This window comes from Anomaloglossus baeobatrachus, chromosome 3 (genome assembly GCF_048569485.1).
Source record: "Anomaloglossus baeobatrachus isolate aAnoBae1 chromosome 3, aAnoBae1.hap1, whole genome shotgun sequence".
Classification (NCBI taxonomy): Eukaryota; Metazoa; Chordata; class Amphibia; order Anura; family Aromobatidae; genus Anomaloglossus; species Anomaloglossus baeobatrachus.
In genome coordinates, this window is record NC_134355.1 from 220,050,845 (window position 1) to 220,076,859 (window position 26,015).

Genomic DNA, 26,015 nt, shown 5'->3' on the forward strand with positions numbered 1-26,015 from the left:
TGTTTTATTGTACAACTTCTTTACCAGAAATGCTGTTAAGTTTGTCCCACCATCCACAAAAAAAAAAAAAAAATCATATTTATATATAATTATATATATACACACACACACACACACACATCATTAGGCAACTGAGTATTTTGATCACATGGCACTTTTTATACATGTTGTCCTACTTCAAGCTGTATAGGCTTGAGAGCCAACTACCAATTAAGTAAATCAGGTGATGTGCATCTCTGTAATGAGGAGGGGTGTGGTGTAATGACAATACCCTATATAAGGTGTGCTTAATTATTAGGCAACTCACTTTCCTTTGGCAAAACGGGTCAGAAGAGAGATTTGACGAGCTATGAAAAGTCCAAAATTGTGAGATGTATTGCAGAGGGATGCAGCAGTCTTGAAATTGCCAAACTTTTGAAGCGTGATCACCGAACACTCAAGCGTTTCATGGCAAATAGCCAACAGGGTCAAGCGTCTTAGGCAAAAAAAGGCGCAAAATAACAGCCCATGAATTGAGGAAAATTAAGCGTGAAGCTGCCAAGATGTCATTTGCCACCAGTTTGGCCATATTTCAGAACTGCAACGTTACTGGAGTATCAAAAAGCACAAGGTGTGCCATACTCAGGGACATGGCCAAGGTAAGGAAGGCTGAAAAACGACCACCTTTGAACAAGAAACATAAGATAAAATGTCAAGACTGGGCCAAGAAATATCTGAAGACTGATTTTTCAAACGTTATATGGACTGATGAAATGAGTTACTTGATGGGCCAGATGGATGGGCTAGAGGCTGGATCAGTAAAGGGCAGAGAGCTCCACTCCGACTCAGATGCCAACAAGGTGGAGGTGGGGTACTGGTATGGTCTGGTATCATCAACGATGAACTTGTGGGACCTTTTCGGGTTGAGGATGGAGTGAAGCTCAACTCCCAGACCTACCACCAGTTTCTGGAAGACAACTTCTTCAAGCAGTGGTACAGGAAGAAGTCGGTATCGTTCAAGAAAAACATGATTTTCATGCAGGACAATGCTCCATCACATGCATCCAACTACTCCACAGCATGGCTGGACAGTAAAGGTCTAAAAAATGAAAAAATAATTACATGGCCCCCTTGTTCACCTGATCTGAACCCCATAGAGAACCTGTGGTCCCTTATAAAATCTAAGCTCTACAGGGAGGGAAAACAGTACACCTCTGGGAACAGTGTCTGGGAGGCTGTGGTGGCTGCTGCACGCAATGTTGATCGTAAACAGATCAAGCAACTGACAGAATCTATGGATAGCAGGCTGTTGAGTGTCATCATAAAGAAAAGGTGGCTATATTGGTCACTCATTTTTTTTTTTGGTTTTGGTTTTTGCATGTCAGAAATATTTATTTCTAAATTTTGCGCAGTTATTGGTTTACCTGATGAAAATAAACAAGTGAGATGGGAATATATTTGATTTTTATTAAGTTGCTTAGCCCCTTAACGACCGCCGATACGCCTTTTAACGGCGACAAATTAGGGTACTTCTTCCGATCCGCCGCTTTTTAACGGCGGTCGGAAAAAAGGGTCTAGCGCCCCCCAGAGTCAGAAAATTTCCGGGGTCTCAGCTGCCGGGGGTAGCTGAGACCCTGGAGATCATGATTCTGGCCGGTTTTTCCGGTCCCCGCTCACCTGATGACCGGTATACACCGTATACCGATGATCAGGTTACAGTAAATGACCGCGCCGGTAAAAAATCATTTATCTCCCATCTGGCATGATCAAACATGCCAGATGGGAGATAAATCTTTTTCCCGGTTCCCTCCGGTCCCCCGGTGTCCCCAAAGTGCCCCCCCCGACCCCCAACCCCCTCCCGAAAATCCAAGATGGCCGCGCGGACCGGCGATCACAGCAGCGCGCCGGCCGCATTTCCCCCTTTCCTATAGTTTGTCGCATGTGCCATAACACATGCGACAGAAACCTGCTCCCCAGGCCCTGCCGGGTCCCCCCCTATCCCCCCCGGTGTTCCCCGGTGTCATACATACCTGTCACAGCGCTGATCCCCCGCGGCCCCCTCCTCCGGCTCCTTCACAGCAGACGCCGGTCACACGTGCAGAGCGCGGCTGTCAGCTTCCTGTGTTCAGGACGCTGGCTGCTGCTGCTGCTCGACACTGTGTGTGCAGCTGTGACCCAGGGAGGTTGGGTGCAGATTCATTGCACCCACTCTCCTCAAATGGAGGGTCCTCACACCTAGAAAATGGGGGATACGTTCCCTGAACGTGTCCCCCATATTCTAGAAGGTCCAGAGTCGACGTGGGACGTCCAAATGGATTACAGCGGATTTTTTTTTTCCTTTTCTTTTCAATAAATTGGTCAATCAGGGAATGTTTTGGGGAGTGTTTTTTCAAATAAATTTTTTTTTGTTGTCAATTTTTTTTTTTATTACTGTCAATTAGTTATGTCGGGTATCTGATAGACGCCGTGACATAACTAATTGCTGGGCTTGATGCCAGGTGACATTACACACCTGGTATCAACCCCATTTATTACCCCGTTAGCCAACGCACCAGGGCGCGGGATGAGCTGGGGCGAAGCGCCAGAATTGGCGCATCTAATGGATGCGCCACTTCTGGGGCGGCTGCGGCCTGCTATTTTTAGGCTGGGAAGAGTCCAATAACCATGGCTCTTCCCATCCTGAGAATACCAGACCCCAGCTGTCAGCTTCACCTTGGCTGGTGATCTAATTTGGGGGGACCCCACGTTTGTTTTGTTTTTTTTAATTATTTATTTATAAATAATTAAAAAAAAAAAACAGCTTGGGGAGCCCTCCAAATTGATCACCAGCCAAGGTGAAGCTGTCAGCTGTGGTTTGCAGGCTACAGCTGTCTGCTTTACCCTAGCTGGCTATCAAATATAGGGGGGACCCCACGTCATTTATTTTAGTTATTTTTTTTTTTTTCTTTTTGGGCTAAATACAAGGCTAGGCACCCTTTAGTGCCACATGAAAGGCACTAAAGGGCGCCAGCTTAGAATATGCAGGGGGGTGGGACGTTATATATGTTTGACATCTATCCATTCATCCAGTGTAGCATTTTAGGCTACGTGCCCACAATCAGGGTTTGCAGCGTTTTAGACGCAGAGTGTTTTCCCTGCGTCCATAACGCTGCGTTGTGCAGTAGAAGCACAGTGGAAGGATTTTTAGAAATCCCGTGCCCACTGTGCTTCTTTTCTCCGCAGCATAAACCGACCTGTGGCGCAGCTTCCCGAGCCTCAGCATGTCAATTTATGCTGCGGAGATGAGTGTTCTCTGCAGGTAGCATAGAGCTCCACAGCAGCCTGAACCCAAATCGTGGGCATGGGCAGCTGCGTTCTCCCGTGGACAACACTCACATCTCTGCAGGAAGGCTGACACTGTGTACTGGACGCCGTGTCGCTGGATCATGGACACATAGCCTAAAAGAGAGAAATTTGTTGCTACAGCAACATTTTTGTGGAGTACCTGTGGATTCAAAATGCTTAGTATGCTCCTGAATAAAATCCTTGAGGGGTCCAGTTTCCAAAATGGAGTCACTTGTGGGGGGTTTCTAATGTATAGGTACCCAAGAGGCCCTGCTAATGTGACATGGTGCGCGCAATTTATTTCAACTTTTCCAAAATTCAAATGGTGCTCCTTCCATTCCAAGCCCTCCCATATATCCAAACAGAGGTTTTTGGCCACGTATGGGGTATCCCTGCGCTCACAAGAAATTGGATAACAACCTGTGGGGTCCACGTTTTGTTGTTGCCTCTTGAAAAAGTGAGAAATGTGATGCTAAAGAAACATTTTTGTGAAAAAAATGAAAATTTTCAATATGGCAACCTAAGCTTATCAAATTCTGTGAAGTATTCGTGGATTCAAAATGCTCAATATACACCTAGATAAAAGCCTTGAGGTTTCTTGATTCCAGAATGGGGTCACTTGTGGGGGGCCTCCACTGTTTAGGCACTTTAGGGGCTTTCCAAATGCGACATAGCGTCCACTAATTATTCCAGCCAAATGTTCAGTCAAATTGCACTCCTTCCCTTCCAAGACCTGCCGTGTGCCCAAACAGTTGATTTCCACCACATATAAGATATCACCAAACTCAGGAGAAATTGCAGAATACATTTCATGGTGATTTTTTTCCTGTTACCCTTGTGAAAAAAAAGCTACCTGGTTGAAGTAACAATTTTGTGGTAAAATTTTATTTTTTTATTTTCATGGCTCAACGTTATAAACTTCTGGGAAGCACCTGGGGGTTCAGGGTACTCACCAAACATCTAGATAAATTCCTTGAGAGGCCTAGTTTCCAATATGGGGTCACTTGTGGTGGTTTTTTGCTGTTTACGTACCTTAGGGGTCCTCCAAATGCAACATGGTGCCCGCAATCTTTTTCAGCCAAATTTCCTTTCCAAAATTCAAATATTGCTCCTTTCGTTCCAAGCCCTCCCATTTGTCCAAACAAAGGTTTCAGACCACATGTGAGGTATCACCGCGCTCATAAAAAAGTGGGTAACAAACCTTGAGGTCAAATTTTTGGAATTACCTCTTGAAAAAGTGAGAGAATTGATGCTAAAGCAACATTTTTGAGAAAAAAATTACAATTTTCAATATGACAAAGTAACGTTATCAAAATCTGTGAAGTGCCTGTGGGTCCAAAATGCTCAGTATACCCCTCGATAGAAGCCTTAAGGGGTCTAGTTTCCAAAATGGGGTCACTTGAGGGGGGTTCCTGCTGTTTAGGTACCTTAGGGGATCTGTAAAAGCAACATGGTGCCCGCAATCTGTTTCAGCCAACTTTGCTTTCCAAAATTCAAATATTGCTCCTTTCATTCCAAGCCCTCCCATTTACCCAAACAAAGGTTTCTGACCACATGTGGGGTATCGGCGCGCTCATACGAAAGTGGGTAACAAAGTGTGAGGTCCAATTTTTGGTGTTACCTCTTGAAAAAGTAAGACAATTAGTGCTAAAGTAACATTTTTAGGTAAAATGTTAATTTTTATTTTTTTTCATTCCATATTACTTTAGTTCCTGTGAAGCACCTGAAGGGTTAATAAACTTCTTGAATGTGGTTTTGAGTACCTTGAGGGGTGCAGGTTTTAGAATGGTGTCACTTTTGGGTATTTTCTGTCACCCAGGCCTCTCAAAGTCACATCAAATGGGATGTGGTCCCTAAAAAATGGTTTTGTAAATTTTGTTGAAAAAATGGGAAATTGCTGATGAACTTTTGAACCCTTCTAACTTCCTAACCCCAAAAAATTTTGTTTCAAAAATTGCGCTGATCTAAAGTAGACAAGTGGGAAATGTTATTTATTAACTATTTTGTGTGACATAACTCTCCGGTTTATGGGCATAAAAATTAAAAGTTTGAAACTTGCAAAATTTTTAATTTTTTTGTCAAATTTCAGATTTTTTCACAAATAAAATAAAAAAATATCATCCTAAATTTACCTCTAACATGAAGCCCAATATGTCACGAAAAAACAATCTCAGAATCACCGGGATCCATTGAAGCGTTCCAGAGTTATAACCTTATAAAGTGACACTGGTCAAAATTGCAAAAAATGGCCTGGGCATTAAGTACAAATCTGGCTTCGTCCTTAAGGGGTTAATAATTCTGCACAGAAATAGTTACCTGCACAAACAGATATCCTCCTAAGATAGCCAAATCTAAAAAAAAACACTCCAACTTCCAAAAATATTAAGCTTTGATATTTATGAGACTTTTGGGTTGATTGAGAACATAGTTGTTGATCAATAATAACAAAAAAAGCCTCTAAAATGCAACTTGCCTAATAATTCTGCACACGGTGTATATACCATATTACATTATATATATCTAATATACAAAGCTGTGTGTGTGTGTGTGTGTGTGTGTGTGTCCGCTAAAGGAATCCGCAACGTCGCATTTACAATCGCGAAATTTTGCAGACACCCCATGTGACTCAGGGAACGTCATAGACTATGTTTGAACAGGAAAATTTAATCCCGCGCTTTGCAGTTAATCACCAAAATCCTGCCTCCATTAATCTGAATGGAGCTGGCAGATACGGGCTAATAATAGCAACTGTCAGTGGTTGCTATAGGAACAAAATAAACTGTTAGTATAAAAGCCGATGTGTAAAATAATAAGATGGGGAAACAGATAGAGAGAGACAGAAAAAGAGACAGACAGAGACACAGACAGGGAAAGAGACAGAGAGATAGAGACAGAGACAGCCCGGGCAACGAGACAGCCTGGGGAACGAGACAGCCCGGGGAACGAGACAGCACGGGGAACGAGACAGCACGGGGAACGAGACAGCCCGGGGAACGAGACAGACAGACAGAGAGAGACACAGACAGACACAGAGAAAGAGAGACACAGAGATAGAGAGACAGACAGAGAGACTGATAAAGAGACACAGAGAAACTGATACAGACAGAGAAAAGACACAGACAGACAGAGACAGACAGAAACTCGGAGAGATCGGTACTATCCCGGGCAACACCCGGATACTACAGCTAGTATATATAATCTATATCACACACACACATTGGCCACTCGGCCTCGCCCCCCCCCCCCCCACGCATTGGGCACCTATACACCTCCCCCCAGGACTACTCCACCTATTATCCTCCTTTTCTCCCCAGGACTACTCCACCTATTATCCTCCTCTCCCCCCAGGACTACTCCACCTATTATCCTCCTCTCCCCCCAGGACGACTACTCCTATTATCCTCCTCTCCCCCCAGGACGACTACTCCTATTATCCTCCTCTCCCCCCAGGACTACTCCTCCTATTATCGTCCTCTCCCCCCAGGACTCCTCCTCCTATTATCCTCCTCTCCCCCATGACTACTCCTCCTATTATCCTCCTCTCCCCCAGGACTACTCCTCCTATTATCCTCCTCTCCCCCCAGGACTACTCCTCCTATTATCCTCCTCTCCCCCCAGGACTACTCCTCCTATTATCCTCCTCTCCCCCCAGGACTACTCCTCCTACTATCCTCCTCTCCCCCCAGGACTACTCCTCCTACTATCCTCCTCTCCCCCCAGGACTACTCCTCCTACTATCCTCCTCTCCCCCCAGGACTACTTCTCCTATTATGCTCCTCTCTCCCCAGGACTACTACTCCTATTATACTACTCTCTCCCCAGGACTACTCCTCCTAGTACACTCCTCCTATTTTAGTCCTCCTATTATAGTCCTCTCTGAGGGGTGCGCAGCATGGGGAATGGAGCACAATCGAGGGTGTGCAGCATGGGAGGGATGAAGCACGATGGGGGTTGCGCAGCATGGGTGGGATGAAGCACGATAGGGGTGTGCCGCATGGGGGATGGAGCACGATGGGGGTGCGCAGCATGGAGTATGGAGCACGATGGGGGTGTGCAGCATGGGGGATGGAGCATGATGGGGGTGCGCAGCATGGGGGATGGAGCACGATGGGGGGTGCGCAGCATGGGGGGATGGAGCACGATGGGGGGTGCGCAGCATGGGGGGTGAAGCACGATGGGAGTGTGCAGCATGGGGGATGGAGCATGATGGGCGTGTGCAGCATGAAGGCTGAACCACGATGGGTGTGCGCAGCATGGGGGATGGAGCACGATGGGGGATGTGTAGCATGGAGCACGATGGGGGTGCACACCTCCCCCAAAACACTCACACACACAGGGAACCACAAACACCGCCCTACACAGACATCCACACACACACACGCACACACACACAAATATAGGCACGCACCACGCAACAGACACACTGCACAAAACATACCTTACCCCAAAACACCCACACAAACCGCGCAACACACATAGCACCACACACACACAACGCTGCAGACACACAGCGCTCCACAAACGCAACACACACAACGCAACACACAAACACCGCCCTCACACACCCCCACACCCAGACAACACCCAGAACATTTACAGCGCCTTACAAAAACACTCGGCAACTACACACAACAACATATATAACAAAAATCATACATTATTTACACAATAAATTCTAGAATACCTGATGCGTTAGAATCGGGCCACTATCTAATTATATATATATATGTATATATATATAGATATATATATATGTGTATGAACAAAAATTATCAAAATGGTATTTACTCCAAGAAGTGATACCAATGAAGAAGTCAACTCATCCAGAGAAAAAAAACAAACAAAACTCACGGACATATGACATAATGGCCTCTTAGTGTAGCACAGGTACAAGTGTTATCTGTGAAAACTGCAGCTATCCCTTGTAAAAGAAAATCAGATGTGAATGAGGCGTAATAGTGAATGGGGTCATTCATTTATCTGCCATTTTTCATGGAATGATCTTTCTCGTACAAAATCGTGGATACTGGCCTGATTTCAATTTCAGTGTCAGATCCATAACAGTAATTCAAGTCTACTGATCCGTGGAGAAGATAAAAAAAAAAAAAAAAAAAGACAGACATTCAGATACCATCCGTGTCCAATCCGATTTTCACTGTTAGATTTATTTTGGCAAACTAAATTGGGAGAGAAAAGGCGCAATAGGGTCTTACCCGATTTACTGGGTAAAAAGTATAATGAAGTGGTGCACTCACCTGATCGGGTTGTGCCAGTCACAACTCCTTTAGTGGCATAAGCGAGTGCGTAAGCGGTCCAGCAGCAGCCCTGTTGTACAAGTGAAACATCAACTTCGGAACTGGAGGAAAACAGGTTTAGCGCCGTGCTTGAAGACCACGGACATCAGTGTTGAACACACAATTCTTTTATTTCATTTCATTCCTACGCGTTTCGGAGACCACAACTGCCTCCTTCTTCAGGGAAAAGAACTTTACAGAAACCAAGGAGGAGCCTTTAAAAAGGGATGTACAGAAAAAAAGAAAAAAAGAGGAGGAAGGGGATCCCTGGCTATGACGTCAGTTCACCATGTGCTATAGAGCAATGACTCATAGCCACGTGGAGTAAAGCCGCGTCATAGGGCCCTTTCAACAATCAAATATGGTACATATTGATACATTTAGTCCAAAAAGAACATTCATAATAAAGGATCAAACAATTAGAAATTCATAAAAAAATCGATTTAGTGTAAGAAAGAGAAAAAAAGGGGGAAAAAAAGGAAGAAAAAAGGAGAAAAAAGGGGATATAGATATACAACTGATAGTGATATTTGACACGAACCCAGAGTTGAGAGGCCATGAAGTTGACCGGCCATCTCACAACCATTACACTATCAGAGGGATTTAGTGGTGCCTCATGATTAGCTACAAAAAAACCATTAATAACCTAGTGCAAATGACATGCACTAGGCAAATCACAGCATATAGAAACGGGGCATATATTATATTTTCAAGTAGGACAAATAATAACATTATTTTTATTTATATTTAGTGTCAGACTTCGATGGTTACCCAATTTTAATTAATTATATATGTGAAAAAGTGCACTTGAATTAAAAAGATGGTTGGGGTTGAGCACTATAAAAACTATTAGGCTGAATCTGTTATGATAAAACAGAGGGAAAAACAGAGGGATAGTGTTGTGCGCATGCGTAAGGATAGAGGCAAATTCTCTTAATGAAAAGGGGTGAAATGAGTTCAAGGCGTGGGAAAAATTGCAAAGCGCAGGCGCGCTTCACATGGAAAGTAGCAAGCTCCTCACATAGCCAGGTCAAGAAGGTTCAGAAGCGTGGGAACTAACTAGTGCGCGTGCGTGCAATCAGTGTCAGTAAATGATTTTAACACAAAAATACATGTAATCATGCCGTGGAGAAAGGGATACAACATATCACGAATGAGTTACTCAGGGGAGTGTGAAGCGGGATCATGCCCGACCGTGCTAGGAAGGACAAAGGGTAGTTCATTTCAATCTGACATAGCATCCAAACAAATCTCTCCCATAACTGGTGTGCCGAAAAAAACAAAAAGCTAATCTTTGCACTAGAAAGCAGGGAGAGATGAAAAGGGAGTTTAAAAACAATATATTATTTGAAACACGTAGTGATATAGGCAAGAATAGAAATATAAATATAGAATCCACCTTGATCCAAAAAGATCGAAATACATAAAATGCCAGAACACATGTGTGGTATGCACAGGGGTTGAAGACAAACATATGTTTCCAGTATGTCTTTAGTATGCAAAAAAAAAAGGGGGGGAAGATTTATAGAATATCCGAACTGACAATTATAGCAACATTTATAACATGAGTGGAAGAAAATATATTAAATATATTTATATATAAAAAATTATATTTATATATAAGAATTAAATTTATATATAAAAAAATATAAAAATATAAAAAGTGTAAGATAATATAAGGCACAAGATAAAACATAAGGAGCAATTATTAAGGTTCTAAAATATCATAAAAGCACATTCTCATAAATTAGTAAAATAAATCAGTAATCTCATTGAGGCCAAAAGGTTTAAGAGTATTCAGTCTATGGATCCAATAGGTTTCCTTTCTACTGAGCGTTTCTGCCCTATTGTTGGCATTAGGGGGAACCTGCAAAATGGGCGTGATTTTAAAATCTGGATTTTTATTGTTGCAATCGTGAAATGTTTAGACAGCCCATGTTTTAGGAAGCCAGTTCTGATGTTGTGGCGATGGGAGTTTACTCTATTATTAAGCTCCTGACTGATCCGACCCACGTACTGCTTCCCACATATGCAGTCCACCAAATAAACCACATAATCGGACTGACATGTCAAATGATCCCTTATCGGGAAATTCTCAAAGAAGCCAGGAGCGCTAAAGGTGGTCCTCCCGTGGTAAATGTTTTTGCAACACAAGCATTTTTTTGACCCACATCTGTAAGCTCCCCCCATGGTTGGAGTATTCCTATTTTGGCTAGGTGTTACTGTTCTGAGTCTACTGGGGGCAACAATGGTTTTAATAGTAGGTGCTCGTCTGAAGATGACACCAGGAGCTGAAGGTAAGATGGAGCTGAGAATGGGATCTTTTTGCAAGATGAACCAATGTTTAGATAGGGTATCCCTTATGGTTATATTATCCCTACTGAAGGTGGTAATAAAATTAAATGCAAATTCGTCCTTGATGTCATTTGCCATTTTACCCTTAACTACCTTTGTCAGATCCAAGGGAACTTTTCTCCCTTTGATGAGATCTGTTTGAGTTTGGCGGTCTCCTGGTAGGCTTTTCGGACTAAAGACTCAGGGTATCTTTTCTCTGAAAACCGTCCCCTCAGAACATCTACTTGATCTCTAAAATCAGTGTCACGCGAACAATTTCTCCTAATCCTCTTGTATTGATTAAGGGGGATGTTATGTAGCCATTTAGCATAATGCTCACTTCCAAAGTGTATATAGGCATTAGCATCTACTTTCTTAAAGAAAGTCTTGGTGAGGATTTTATCATTATCATGAAAAATTGTTAGGTCCAAGAAATTGATCTGTTTATCGCATATAGTTGCTGTGAAGTCCAAACCCGTCATTATTATTCAGTTCATCTAACAAAGTTCTGATGTCTGAGTGGTCACTATCCCAGATTATAAAGAGGTCATCAATAAACCTTTTATACAGGATAATGCCACTCTCATGTAAGCCGTTATCAATAAATAGCATTTCAAATAACCCCATAAACAAATTAGCATAGGAGCATGCGGCTTTAGAGCCCATAGCTGTACCGGTCAAAAAAATGCTTGTGTTGCAAAAACATTTACCACGGGAGGACCACCTTTAGCGCTCCTGGATTCTCTGAGAATTTCCCAATAAGGGATCATTTGACATGTCAGTCCGATTATGTGGTTTATTTGGTGGACTGCATATGTGGGAAGCAGTACGTGGGTCGCACCAGTCAGGAGCTTCATAATAGAGTAAACTCCCATCGCCACAACATCAGAACTGGCTTCCTAAAACATGGGCTGTCTAAACATTGCACGATTGCACACAATAAAAATCCAGATTTTAAAATCACGCCCATTGAGCAGGTTCCCCCTAATGCCAACAATAGGACAGAAACGCTCAGTAGAAAGGAAACCTATTGGATCCATAGACTGAATACTCTTAAACCTTTTGGCCTCAATGAGATTACTGATTTATTTTACTAATTTATGAGAATGTGCTTTTATGATATTTTAGAACCTTAATAATTGCTCCTTATGTTTTATCTTGTTCCATATATTATCTTACACTTTTTATATTTTTTTATATATAAATTTAATTCTTATATATAAATATAATTTTTTATATATAAATATATTTAATATATTTTCTTCCACTCATGTTATAAATGTTGCTATAATTGTCAGTTCGGATATTCTATAAATCTTCCCCCCTTTTTTTTTTGCATACTAAAGACATACTGGAAACATATGTTTGTCTTCAACTCCTGTGCATACCACACATGTGTTCTGGCATTTTATGTATTTCGATCTTTTTGGATCAAGGTGGATTCTATATTTATATTTATATTCTTGCCTATAATCACTACGTGTTTCAAATAATATATTGTTTTTAAACTCCCTTTCCCGCTCTCCCTGCTTTCTAGTGCAAAGATTTGTTTTTTTCGGCACACCAGTTATGGGAGAGATTTGTTTGGATGCTATGTCAGATTGAAATGAACTACCCTTTGTCCTTCCTAGCACGGTCGGGCATGATCCCGCTTCACACTCCCCTGAGTAACTCATTCGTGATATGTTGTATCCCTTTCTCCACGGCATGATTACATGTATTTTTGTGTTAAAATCATTTACTGACACTGATTGCACGCACGCGCACTAGTTAGTTCCCATGCTTCTGAACCTTCTTGACCTCGCTATGTGAGGAGCTTGCTACTTTCCATGTGAAGCGTGTCTGCGCTTTGCAATTTTTCCCACGATTTGAACTTATTTCACCCCTTTTCATTAAGAGAATTTGCCTCTATCCTTACGCATGCGTACAACACTATCCCTCTGTTTTTCCCTCTGTTTTATCATAACAGATTCATCCTTTTATAATGCTCAACCCCAACCATCTTTTTAATTCAAGTGCACTTTTTCACATATATAATTAATTAAAATTGGGTTACCATCGTAGTCTGACACTAAATATAAATAAAAATAATATTATTTGTCCTACTTGAAAATATAATATATGCCCCGTTTCTATATGCTGTGATTTGCCTAGTGCATGTCATTTGCACTAGGTTATTAATGGTTTTTTTGTAGCTAATCATGAGGCACCACTAAATCCCTCTGATAGTGTAATGGTTGTGAGATGGCCGGTCAACTTCATGGCCTCTCAACTCCGGGTTCGTGTCAAATATCACTATCAGTTGTATATCTATATCCCCTTTTTTCTTCCTTTTTTTTCCCCCTTTTTTTCTCTTTCTTACACTAAATCGATTTTTTTATGAATTTCTAATTGTTTGATCCTTTATTATGAATGTTCTTTTTGGACTAAATGTATCAATATGTACCATATTTGATTGTTGAAAGGGCCCTATGACGCGGCTTTACTCCACGTGGCTATGAGTCATTGTTCTATAGCACATGGTGAACTGACGTCATAGCGAGGAATCCCCTTCCTCCTCTTTTTTCTTTTTTTCTGTACATCCCTTTTTAAAGGCTGCTCCTTGGTTTCTGTAAAGTTCTTTTCCCTGAAGAAGGAGGCAGTTGTGGTCTCCGAAACGCGTAGGAATGAAATGAAATAAAAGAATTGTGTGTTCAACACTGATGTCCGTGGTCTTCAAGCACGGCGCTAAACCTGTTTTCCTCCAGTTCCAAAGTTGAGATTTATTTAGGCGAAAGGGGAGAATTTTTTTTTTTCTTTGTCACATACGACAAAAAAAACTGAGGAGCGATAAAGAGAGAGACCTGTGCTGATGTCCTACCCATGGGACCAGAAGGGGCGGGGCCTCAGCCAACAGTTTCTTGGTATCTTCTATGTTGGATTAGGCCCCACCCCTTCTGGTCACAGGTGTAATGTATGACATCAGCACAGGTCCTTCTAGTCACTTAGTAAAATGATTGTACATAATAGAATTAGCATAAACAGGAGGAGGATGACAGGCGGGGGAAACACTATCAAAACCCTTCCTAACTATCAGCTGATCAGCAGCTGCTGACATTCAAAAAACCTGCTCATTTTACAAACTTTATGTGACGCCCCAAGGCTGTGGGGTACTCTGTCCCCAGACGTGTGACACTCAGGGGAGTTGTGGTCGCGGCCGATACTCGGTTCTGTGACCCTGGGGGTCAGTCTGAATAAAAAGGGGGAAAACTAAAAGGGAATAAAATAAAAAGTAGGTCGACTATGCCACTTGCGATATGAGGCCAGTTTATTTGAAGCCACCGCTGCAGTGTTCTGCTGGGGCTGATGGAGTAGTGCAGCTTAGGTGTTATAGGCCCTCCGCAAGCAGGGCTGGACCCCAGCAGTGGATGATGTGGATTGTAGTAAGGAACAGTGAGTGTGTATGTGCACGGAGGCGATAAGGAAACAGTCCACACCAGTATTGCAGTTTTAACTTGCCTTGTTTTTACTTGAGTGTTTGGACCCATTGGTGCCGGTTCCAGGTGTTCCCGCTCCCCTTGTTCTCAGTGCCAGCTGTGACCTGGGTTGGCTGTCCTCCATGCACTCTTGTTGTTAATGGGCTTCCGTGGCCTAGAGCTGCTTAGGAACCCCTCCACTACTGTCTTGGTCCTATTGAAGGCTGCCTGGACTATTTAAGGGATTCAAGCCCCGGTTCCCTGTTTGCTGCTGATGCTTCAGACTCTTGGGTTGGTGAAGGACCCTGGAGATCTTCTTGCCTGCCAGATTTAACAGTTGACCATAAAGTGTCCCGCTGTCCTAGGGTCTGCACCCCGCCTCGTGCCGAGTCCTGTGAGGCTTAGTTCCAGACTTCCCCAGGCGCCCCGCGGTCCCTGGAGTTTTCCACTTCCACAGGTAACTCACGGTCCCTGGAGTTCTGGTCCTTTATGTCACAGTCCCTCACTCCTGTCACAGCACGCCGTTGTTACAGGTCGTAACTTTCTTTCTGTACTTTCACTCCTCCGACTACTAGTCTCTCCTTCACTTCCTTCTCCTAACTCCACTCCTAACAGACTGAACAACTTTCTCCCACCAACTTTCCAACTTACCACTGGCCCCTCCCCTTTCTGGGTCTCTCCCTACAGATTGGGTGGCGACTATCCACTCAGTGCCCATCCCTTTTACCTGTTGCTAGGCATCACAGATTGGGGTTGGGGTTGTGTGTGTGGCCTGAAGGTGCTGGTGTGTTGACTGGAACGGATATTCCGGGGTCCGGATTTCCACTTACATTTTGTGGCACCTGGTACCGCAGGGGTGCTACATTAACTTGCTTGGGTTTCAAAACCTATACATCCTAGCTGACAACTAAAGGTATGTATAGAATCAGCATGATAGTGCAGTATAGCACTGGCTTCATGTTATATAGCAAAAGCCTTGTGATTAGTGCGCTTTAACACAGAACTACTGGACTCGTGACACCTATATAGAAATACATGGTGCAAAGTAGTCAAAATGACTACCTCAGTAGTTCTAGTGTTAAACTGTATGACTTGGATCAAATGTTATGGATATGCTTCGACAAGATTTTCAATAGTGGTAAGAATTTAGGCCCATTCCTCCTGACAGAACTGGTGTAACTGAGCCATGTTTGTAGGTTGCCTTGCTCTCACCTACCTTTTCAGCTTTGCCAATAAATTTTCCATAGGATTGAGATCAGAGGTTTGTGATGGCCGCTCCAAAACATTGACTGTTATCCTTAAGCCACTTCATAAGCACTTTGGCAGTATGCTTCAGGTCATTGTCAATATGGAAGACCCATTTCGTCCAAGCATTAAGTTCCTGGCTGAGGTCATGAGATATTGCTTCAGTATTGCCAGATAATCTTCTTTCTTCGTGATGCCATCTATTTTGTGAAGTGCACCAGTCCCTCCTTGTGATAGTGGAACATGGGGGCTTGTGTATAATTTTGTGTAGGTTTGTATTTTTGGTGTGGTGCTCTGTCCATTCTGGGTAATTGTCCTGTTTGCAGGTTTATCACCCCCTACCGGGCTTTTGTCCCTAAATCGGGGGAGGGGGGGCCTGGGATCCACCCAAACTCTTTGATTACCTGGGAGATTATTCAGTCTGTCTGAGAACTTCAAGAGAGAAGCAGGAAGATGCATCCTTTGGTGGAGAAGCTGTGGCTACAGGCAGCACCCCAGAGAGCAGTTGAGAAACCCCGATTTCCCTGGAAAAGGAATGTTGCAGGATTGTGACTGATCCTCGGGACATGTATCCCATTACCCTCCATGTGGTGGATTACTTGATGGACCTTCTGACTTGCTTGGAATAAATGTTCTTTGGATTGTTCAGTTATCTCTCGCTCTGTTGATTGTGTGATATGGGAGAAGCACCCCGTGACACTCCTGCAGCAAAAAACAACCCCACAACATGATGCGGCCACCCCCGTGTTTCACAGTTTGAATGGTGTTGTTAGGTTTTAAAGCAGGGGTGGGCAATTAATTTTCCCATGGGGCCGCATGAGAAATTGGAATGGTTTTAGAGGGCCGGACAAATATAATTAGGTCAGTTCTACCCAATACTGTATATGGTATACATACTATCCCTTCATAAACAAACAGTAAGTTAAACAATACAAAGATTCAATGAAAACTTGGGGGGGCATACACATTATTGGGATCAGTGGGGGCATAGACATTACTGGCGTCAGTGGGAGGGGCAGACATTACTGGGGTCAGTGGGGGGGGGATAGACATTACTAGGGTCAGTGGGGGACATACACATTACTGGGGTCAGTGGAGGACATACACATTACTGGGGTCAGTAAGTGGCATACACATTACTATTGTCAGTAGGGGGCATACACATTATTAGGGCCTGTGAAGCATACATACTGGCCGTGGTGGCGTGTGGAGCATACATCCTGGCCGTGGTGGCCAGTGGAGCATACATCCTGGCCGTGGTGGCCAGTGGAGCATACATCCTGGCCGTGGTGGCCAGTGGAGCATACATCCTGGCCGTGGTGGCCAGTGGAGCATACATCCTGGCCATGGTGGCCAGTGGAGCATACATCCTGGCCCTGGTGGCCTGTGGGGCATACATACTGGCCCTGGTGGCCTGTGGGGCATACATGCTGACAGTAGTGGCCAGTGGGGCATACATGCTGACAGTGGTGGCCAGTGAGGCATGCATACTGACAGTGGTGGCCAGTGAGGCATGCATACTGACCCTGGGGACGCTGAGGGCACAGGCAGGCAGCACAGCAGTAGCAGAGCCTGAGGGCTCCTCTAGCTGCCTTCTCTGAATCCCCTGTGTGTCTGCATCTTCTACTGCAGGCACAGGAAGACCTGAGAAGACACAAGTGCTGCTCCCCTGCTCCCCCTCCTGCAGCCACTTTGCACTCTCCCTGCTGCTACTGGTGCACATTACCTCAGTTTGTAGAACAATCGTTTTTGAAGCAGCCGCTGTGGAGATGAGCCGGTAACGTGAGGATCCCTGGGTAGAAGGGGCAGGCAAAGGGGGCGTGGCCAGCATCGACAGAGCAGGAGGGGGGGACAAGGGAGGCATCCGGAGTGTGTGTGTGTCCAGCATTGAGGGGGCGTGGACGACAGCAAAAGGGGGCGTGGATAGCAGCATAGATGCCAGAGAAGGCATCCAGAGAGTGTGATCAGCATCCAGAGGGGGCATGACTGGCAGCAAGAGGGGGCGTAACTGGCAGAGTGGGGGCGTGGCAGCTGCTTATCACTGCACTGCAGGATACATATCTCCTGGCAGTGAGAGCGGGGCTGAGGCATAAAATCCTAGTTCAGGCTACGCCTCCAACTCTCAGCAAGACGGGCGGGCCGGTCACAGACAGTAGGCGGGCCGGATCCGGCCCGCGGGCTGCCCCTTGCCCAGGTCTGCTTTAAAGCTTCTCCCTTTTTCCTCCAAATGTAATGATGGTCATTATGGCCAAACAGTTCAATTTTAGTTTCGTCAGACCCCAGGACAGGTATCCAAAAATTATGGTCTGTGTTTCTGTGTGAATTGGAATAATTATTCTGGCTTTTTTGTGTTTCTTTTGGCGTAATTGCTTCTTCCTGGCAGAGTGGCCTTTCAGCCCATGTTGATGCAGTACTCGTTTCACTGTGGATAATGACAATCTTACCAGCTTTCACCAGCATCTTCACAAGGTCTTTTGCTCTTGGGTTGATATGCACAAGTCTGACCAAAGCACATTCATCTCTGGTACACAGAACCTGTCTCCTTCCTGAAAGGTATGATGGCTGGACATTCTCATCTTATTTGCACTTGTGTATAATTGTACAGATGAACGAGGCATCTTCAGGTATCTGAAAATTGTACCTAAGGATGAACCAGACTAATGAAAGTCCCCAAGTCTCTTTCTGTGATCTTGGCTGATTTATTTTGACTTTCCCTTTATACTACACAAAGAAGCAGTGTGTTTGATGTGGGCATTAAAATACATCCAGAAGTGTCTCTCTAATTAACACAGATATTGCCAATAAACCTCAGAAGCTTCCAAAGACATGACATCATATGGGCTGTACCATATTCTTTAAAGGCATAGTGCTCTTCGTGTAAACATTTAACTTTTCAGAAAGTAATAAAGATGCCTTAAAACAGTCTCTCTCACTCATTATTCTGGTACAGTGGAACCTCGCTTAACAAGTAACCCACTAAACGAGAATTTCGCTTAACAAGCAAAGCTTTCTGTAAATTTGTAACCCGCTTTGCAAGAAAGCTTTGCTGTACGAGCAAAATTCTCACCGCACACACTTCCGGTTTTGTACATCCACCACGCTGTGACCTGCACTTGCAGTACACACAAACATGCACACACATACAGTATTATGCTCACCTTACCTTGTTACACCACCGGCCTCATGGTTCTTGTAGTCCGCCGGCGTCCTCGCAGCGAACTACAAGACCCAGGAGGCCAGCGATGGAACGGAAGGTAAGGTGAGCATATAATATAATATGTCATCAACAAACAAACAGAAATCAGAGTATATTGTATCAAAATAATTTTATTTTGCAAAAAAAAATTTTTTAAATTTTTTTTTTATTTATTCCAAATCACTAAAAACATCACAACATCAAGAAAAACATCACCAGAAAAAACACAGACAAAGGGATCAGGTCAGGTCTGGATTTTTTATGGGGTAGGGGTTGTAATTTGTATTTTTAGTAGTGATGTGGTCATAGGTTTATATGTTTGTATTAATTTAGTGTTTTTTTATTTATACAGTTGTTATCGACTTAAGTATGTGTTCGTTGACATGATAACATCGGGCGATTTCTGAAATTTCTATGTATGCGGTGATGGAAAATGATCTACACTAACTGGAGAAAAAGAACTAGTCCTGGGAAGCTGCTATATATAAAAAATATATATTTCATCGATGTAATATAATGGAGAATGTGATTCATATGTGTGATATATTGTCATATTGTATTGGAGTAATTTTAATTCAAGCTTACTTGATTTACATTGAGGATGGTGCGCTTGGGGTTCGAGAATAATGGGACTTCCAAGCGGTGGCCGAAACTGTGAAGTCATTACACATCCGCTGTCTGATTGATGGCGAAAAAGATGTGTTGACCTTGCGACATGCTGCTGCTTGTAAGTGCCCAAATATGGCCTATTTATTTTTATTTATTTATTTATTTATTTTTCTCCTCGATATTATTTTTCTTTATTTTCGATATTATTTTTCTTTATTTTCTCGCTCCAGGCGCCATGTTTCATCCTCAATGTTTACCAGTGTAAGAACAAGGTTAAAGGGAAAAAAATAATGGATATATGGGACCTAAGTCCGCACTTGAAACAAGATACTCAACCTCTCCCCTTTATGATATACATGGAAGTTACATTAATATATAATATCTGGTGCTGAGGGATTTGATATATATCGTATCTATATGAAAACTATATATTTTTTCTATACATGTGAGTGGAAAATGATTAAATTCGGCCATTTACTTCTATTATGTGAATATATTTAATAATGTTCTTATGATAAAAAAAATTGGTATTTGACTATGGTTTATATAGATAGTGCTTCTAATCTTTCCCCTCCCCCTTCCCCCTTTTGTGCGCAAATAATATATATATAGGGTAAAGAACTTTTATGGATAATCTAGTTTATATGAGTGGTTTATTACAGGTTTGTTGCTCCATTATCGATAGGTTGTAGCTATATGATGCGTTTTTTTTGGGAACATGTATATGAGAGTTCTTTTAGCCCCTAATGATATTGCTTTATATTTGAATCAACCACGATGTAGTAACGAAAATGGCCATGTTATAATTAACACGTATAGTGCGGTATTATAAATATAATGTGAATGATGTTGACCTCTACAGTGGAAGTATAAATCGGTCCAGTGTGTTGCTGAATAAATACGGTGTGTAACGACCGCCAATACGCCTTTTAACGGCGACAAATTAGGGTACTTCTTCCGATCCGCCGCTTTTTAACGGCGGTCGGAAAAAAGGGTCTAGCGCCCCCCAGAGTCAGAAAATTTCCGGGGTCTCAGCTGCCGGGGGTAGCTGAGACCCTGGAGATCATGATTCGGGCCGGTTTTTCCGGTCCCCAGTCACGTGATGACCGGTATACACCGTATACCGATCATCAATTTATAGTAAATGACCGCGCCGGTAAAAAATGATTTATCTCCCATCTGGCATGATCAAACATGCCAGAAGGGAGATAAATCTTTTTCCCGGTTCCCTCCGGTCCCCTCGGTATCCCCAAAGTGCTCCCCCCGACCCCCAACCCCCTCCCGAAAATCCAAGATGGCCGCGCGCACAGCAGCGCGCCGGCCGCATGTACACTGTTCCTATGGTTTCTGTCGTATGTGCCATAACACATACGACAGAAACCTGCTCCCTAGGCCCTGCCGGGTCCCTCCCTATCCCCCCGGTGTTCCCCGGTGTCATACATACCTTTCGGAGCGCTGATCCCCCGCGGCCCCCTCCTCCGGCTCCTTCACAGCAGACGCCGGTCACATGTGCAGAGCAGCTGACAGCTTCCTGTGTTCAGGACGCTGGCTGCTGCTGCTGCTCGGCACACTGCAGCTGTGACCCGGGGAGGGTGGGTGCAGATTCTTTGCACCCACTCTCCTCAAATGGAGGGTCTGCCCTCCTAGAAAATGGGGAATACGTTCCCTGAACGTGTCCCCCATATTCTAGAAGGTCCAGAGTCGACGTGGGACGTCCAAATGGATTACAGTGGATTTTTTTTTCTTTTCTTTTCAATAAATTGGTCAATCAGGGAATGTTTTGGGGAGTGTTTTTTCAAATATTTTTTTTTTTTGTTGTCAATTTTTTTTTTTATTACTGTCAATTAGTTATGTCGGGTATCTGATAGACGCCGTGACATAACTAATTGCTGGGCTTGATGCCAGGTGACATTACACACCTGGTATCAACCCCATTTATTACCCCGTTAGCCAACGCACCAGGGCGCTGTGATACCAATGTGATATGACTGAAAGAATGTGTGATTAGATAGGAATCAAATCATAATCATAAGATAGGAGTGATCCCAGATATTATTTTATCCATCAATAATTCAGTATCAAAGAAGATGTCCTTTGGAGGGCCAAAATGATGACCAAGGAATACATGTCTTGAAGCAGTTGAAGATAAAGGAAGTAACATTTACAGTTCCACTTACAGGAAACTTGTGGTTAGCGTAAATACAGGTTGAAGGAAGCTTGCATATGAAATTTACGGCTCATTGCAATATTTCACTAACACTGGTCAAACTGTGGTCGGACAGTTGACCACTGGCTAAATGTGCAGGAAATGTGCAGGAAGCTACTGGTGCCCACAGCAGCTTGTGGTCAAGTTACATGAACATGACTCAGCTATCACATGCTGGTGACCATTTTAAACCCAACCTACAATGTTTTCCTATAAAAAATACACCGGGCTCGCTTAATGTTAAAGGGAAATACCTTCCAGGACATTGAAGTGTACGTACGCACTGTTCCTGTGATGCCATGCCAAGATGCCATGTTGATTCCTTATCATTAACTCGAGTCCCTCCGATGTGAAAGGATTGCTACAACATAACGGTAATGTTGATGCATATTTCTGTTATTATATAAGTTTCTATGAAAATAGTTCTTATGCCTATGTACCATTGACTATATATATTCATGTGCTATTAAAATAAATAGTATCTTGCTATAAAGAATATTAGTATTCGTGCCTGATTAGGATATCAGTGAGCGCTTCGTAAGTACGGGCTTTCAGCCCCCTTTTTAGTAGAATTTAGCAAGACATAAATTGGCGTAGTCGGCAGGATTACTTCTATAAGAAGAAATTAACGAATTTTTGTAATTTAGAAGTTAAAAACATATATTTGGCAAATTTCCAGATATTTTTTCAATCTTTTTGCATAGTGTCAAAATGTTCAGAAAACGTAAGGATAATGTTAAGGAGGTTGTTGTGGAGATCCCGAGCTGGATTGAGGCTCCCTACAATCTTATAGCACATGAATTGGTCAATTGTGGATTGGCAGAACAATGGCAGAATAAGCTCAAGCGTTGTGAAGCTACTGATGTTGTGAATGTACTCAGTGGTGCCCCTGTGAAAACAGGTGATGTAGTGTCTTGTGGATTGGTAGAACAATGGCAGGACAAGCTTAAGGGTAGTGAAGCTACTGATGTTGTGAATGTACTCAGTGGTATCCCTGTGAAAACAGGTGATGTAGTGTCTTTAGCACGGCACAAACGATGGCAGGATAAGCTTAAGGGTAGTGAAGCTACTGATGTTGTGAATGTATTCGGTAGTGTCCCTGTGAAAGCAGGTGATGTAGTGTCTTTAGCACGGCACAAACAATGGCAGGATAAGCTTAAGGGTAGTGAAGCTACTGATGTTGTGAATGTATTCGGTAGTGTCCCTGTGAAAGCAGGTGATGTAGTGTCTTTAGCACGGCACATCTGGATTTTGGCAAGTGCATATAGTGTAATGCATGAGCGTGATCTAAAGATGCAGAAGAGAAGTTCCCAGATGGAACAAAAGATGATAGAATTAGGTGGCCTGAAAACAGTTATGGAATGTAATACCAGACTGTTGAAGGATAAATTGGAACATTATCAGAATGTGGCAGAAAAAGCTGCCGTAAAAATTGCTCATATGTGGAGTAAAGGATGGGAGGTCAGTGATGCCAAGGTTCAAGGACCGTCTCAGGTGGTAACATTTCTAGGGATTCAGTGGAACAAGGTGCACAGAGAGATCTTGCCCAATGCCAGACAGAAAATTATTAATTTTCCGGTCCCTAAATCCAAACAGGAGACTCAGTCTTATATTGGATTGTTTGATTTTTGGAGACAACATATCCCTCATTTGGGACAAATGTTGGCTCATTTGTACAAAGTAACGAGGAAAAAATATGAGTTCCACTGGGGAGAGGAACAGCAAAATGCGTTTGAGATGGTCAGGGAAGTGTGGCAAGACATTGAAGGGATTATTCAATCTACCAAGACCACTGTATTTCATGTCGATGCTCATGTCCCTACTAATTCACTTGAACGTTTGTTTAATTCAGAAGCAGATAAAGCAGCAGCCATCAGACAAGTCAGTCCAACAGTTGACAAGGCAAGGTACAGCTGTTTGGGCACACCAGAAAGAGCGACACCTTATTCAGCAGGTTTAGACCTCAGTACATTGGAAACTGTCGTGGTACCCCCAGGTAAGGTAAAACCAATTTCAACAGGATTGGGTTGCCATACACCAAAGGATCATTATGGTCAAATGGCCACTCCTAGTTTAGTGTTAAAAGGAGCCATAGTGGTGGGAGGGGTAATAGAGGCAGATCATCAGGGAGAAATCAAGGTACTGATGTTAAATTTGGGAAATAAACCTTTGATCTTGATGAAACACCAGAAGGTGGCTCAGATGTTAATAATTCCAATAAACTTGTCTGAAATAAGAGAAGGAACTGCCCCAGCAGAATTAACAATACGGGGTACTAAAGGTTTTGGATCCTCTAATATTACAAATGTAGGAGCAAAAATATGGATTCAAAACCTCCAAGGACCGCCCTCAGAGAGAGAGGTAATAGCGGTCGGAAAAGATCGTACTCTCCTGATAATGAGACCAGGAGTGGAGAAGTGGGAATATGTCCCACAAGAAAAATGTTATTTACGAGAATAATAGTGTATCTTTATTTGCAGATGGTGTTGTAAATAAGTGGAATCCATGGTATCGGTTACTGGGAAGAGCTCGATAGTGATGAGATGGAGAAATTCCTGTGTTTGATGTTTGCCTCTCTGGTCGTTGGTTGGACAAGTCTACATCAGGAGGAACCTGTGGCGAATGAATTTCTGATGCACCATCACATTTTCTTCGGTTACAGCCACCAGTATCCCTTATCTGGATGTCCCGGTATCGATGGAGGAAATCTTAAAGTAGAAAAGTTGTTCTGATCATCTTGCTGATAAAGACACTCTAAGTGTTCGTCTATAGAATACTACAGTACCCATTTCCATAGTGGGATGGATCAATCTTCCATGGTGGCAAGGCAATTTGAATGCAACAGTCACCAATTTGCAATATCTGGCTTTTAAGGGAGGAATTTGGGTACTAAGAAATAAGACTGGACTGACTAACCTGGGATTCATCTCTATGGACTGTAGATGCTTTTAAACCCAGCTTAGTGGAAAGGACAATTCATGATATGTTATGGCCTTATGCCAATATGTTCATAAATGGGACTAGTGAAACTTGTAGTAACATATCGGGAAATGTAATGTGTAATGATTCCTTTGAATATCGAGCAAATGCCAAAACACATGATATTCAAGGGAGCTTTTCAGATAATATTGCTTTTAGTTTTAATATACTATACATAGTAGTGAAACTGATTATATTTGTGATTCAACGTTTATCTACACAAAGCAAGACAATTTGTGGCAAACAATATTTCTTGGTCATGGTATGGTATATTCCGAGTGATCTTCTTCTAGTGGAATACTGATGATGGAAAATAATCTCTGAGATCAAGGACCGATTGTGATACCAATGTGATATGACTGAAAGAATGTGTGATTAGATAGGAATCAAATCATAATCATAAGATAGGAGTGATCCCAGATATTATTTTATCCATCAATAATTCAGTATCAAAGAAGATGTCCTTTGGAGGGCCAAAATGATGACCAAGGAATACATGTCTTGAAGCAGTTGAAGATAAAGGAAGTAACATTTACAGTTCCACTTACAGGAAACTTGTGGTTAGCGTAAATACAGGTTGAAGGAAGCTTGCATATGAAATTTACGGCTCATTGCAATATTTCACTAACACTGGTCAAACTGTGGTCGGACAGTTGACCACTGGCTAAATGTGCAGGAAATGTGCAGGAAGCTACTGGTGCCCACAGCAGCTTGTGGTCAAGTTACATGAACATGACTCAGCTATCACATGCTGGTGACCATTTTAAACCCAACCTACAATGTTTTCCTATAAAAAATACACCGGGCTCGCTTAATGTTAAAGGGAAATACCTTCCAGGACATTGAAGTGTACGTACGCACTGTTCCTGTGATGCCATGCCAAGATGCCATGTTGATTCCTTATCATTAACTCGAGTCCCTCCGATGTGAAAGGATTGCTACAACATAACGGTAATGTTGATGCATATTTCTGTTATTATATAAGTTTCTATGAAAATAGTTCTTATGCCTATGTACCATTGACTATATATATTCATGTGCTATTAAAATAAATAGTATCTTGCTATAAAGAATATTAGTATTCGTGCCTGATTAGGATATCAGTGAGCGCTTCGTAAGTACGGGCTTTCAGCCCCCTTTTTAGTAGAATTTAGCAAGACAGGCGCGGGATGAGCTGGGGCGAAGCGCCAGAATTGGCGCATCTAATGGATGCGCCACTTCTGGGGCGGCTGCGGCCTGCTATTTTTAGGCTGGGAAGAGTCCAATAACCATGGCTCTTCCCATCCTGAGAATACCAGACCCCAGCTGTCAGCTTCACCTTGGCTGGTGATCTAACTTGGGGGGGACCCCACGTTTTTGTTTTTGTTTTTTTTTAAAAAAACGCCTGGGGAGCC

At 43.0% G+C, this 26,015-nt stretch overlaps 1 protein-coding gene across 6 annotated transcripts in view; it reads right to left on the minus strand.

Annotated features, from left to right (window-relative positions):
• The window catches only part of CEP170 (centrosomal protein 170), a 974,470-nt gene that overhangs the window by 939,279 nt on the left and 9,176 nt on the right, over positions 1-26,015 (minus strand). The gene's annotated exons all lie outside the window — the stretch shown is intronic.